The following is a 1687-nucleotide window of genomic DNA, read 5'->3' on the forward strand; positions in this document are numbered from 1 at the left end:
TGTGGGATGCCATGCCGGTGAAGGGTTTGGTGTCAGAACTGGTTAAACAATAAGATAAAAGGTGGAAGAGGGGAACCATGCCTGACCCTCGCCTCTTAGGACTCAGCCTCGGGTCGCTGCTGCTACTAACCGGGAGGGGGGTCTCCTCTTGGCGAAATGAGAGGAGGTCAGGCATCTCTGCCAAGCTGCCCTTACAAAGATCGTCTACCTTTGGCAGATACGTCACTAGGAATTCATAATCTGAAATTCCATGAGGGTGAATGAGAGACTTTTCCAGTCGACTAAGAGTTACTCTACACAGATGTTGAGTCAAGCCCGGCTCATCCGCTCCTCTGACGCACGGCGACCCTCCAGGACAGAGTAGAACTGCCCCCGTGGGCTTCTGAGACTGTAACTCTGGATGGAAGCAGACAGTGTTATGTTGAGCAGCTGGTAGGTCTGAACCACCGGCCTTTCAATTAGCAGGCGCGCCCTTAGCCAAGCACTGAATCCTGGGGCTCTTTGTAAAGGAGAGATCTTGTGGTGCTGTGGGCTAGTCAAGGAGGTGCTGCTAACCACAGGTTCAGTGACTCAAACCTCGGCTGCCCCTCGGGAAAGAGACTTGGCTGTCTGCTTCAGGAAAGATGGACAGTCTGGGCAGAAGGACGGTTCTCCCCTGTCCTAGAGGGTCGCTGTGAGTTGAGATCTATGGGATGTTGTGAGCGAGCACTCCAGGGAGGCGTAAACTGAGTTCCAGAGGAAGGAGAGGGTTGGGGGACATCGTGGAGAATCATTCAGGAGCCAACTGTCGAAATAAATGTTAGAAAAAAAAGACTGCAACCAATTCCTAAGAAAACCAACCTAACTCACTCCCTGCCACCTCATGGAGACCCTCCCCTCTGGAGCGTAGCGGGAGAAGGTATTGTGGGCTTTCCAGCCCGTGGGGAGAGGGGGTGCTGAGTGTCCTAGAGCTATAGAGGTGTGTTATGGAGTAGGGTGCCCCCGGGCACTTAGTGGTGGACTTAAAGACCTTTATACTGCTTGGCTGAGCGGAACAGAGGCCTCAGAGGTCACTAGGGACCAAGGGTCAGAGAGAGGCCAGCTTGTGGACACAACTGTGAAGAGGCTGTTCTGACCAAAGAACTGTATCCTCAGTCATTCTTGATCCTGACTTGTAAACTTGTGAACCTTAATATACCTCATAATGGTGCGTATTGTCTGTGATGGTCCCTGATAATGGCAATGAAATGTGAGACTTTGCAGAGGAGCTAAATTGGCTGTTGTGTTAGACAGGGTTCTCTAGAGAGATAAAACCAAATTGCTGATCATTTAATATATTTATTTATAAAGATAATTAGATATATAATACAAGAAATGAACTGTTAAATTTTATACAGCTAGATATATAATACAAGAAATGAACAGTTAAATTATAAAGCAGTACAAATGGCTCAGTGCAACTCATTCCTGTGAGAGAGAGTTGTGAGACACTAGCAGTCCTTCAAGTCTAGTCTGCTTCCAGGTCTTCCTCTATTTGTAGAGAGAGCTAGACTATGTCAGACAGCTGCCAATCACAAGGCAGGTCATCAACTGTCAGCCAGGTCACCAACCGCCAGTCCCCAGCTCCAGAGATGTCTTAAAGGGACCTCAACTTACAGCGACACAGTCCACAGGCTAGGCGTCCCACAGGTAGTGTAGCCTTTACATT

The sequence above is a fragment of the Echinops telfairi genome, unplaced genomic scaffold (genome assembly GCF_000313985.2).
Source record: "Echinops telfairi isolate 266 unplaced genomic scaffold, ASM31398v2 ScPeMD7_655;HRSCAF=1070, whole genome shotgun sequence".
NCBI classification, from domain to species: domain Eukaryota; kingdom Metazoa; phylum Chordata; class Mammalia; order Afrosoricida; family Tenrecidae; genus Echinops; species Echinops telfairi.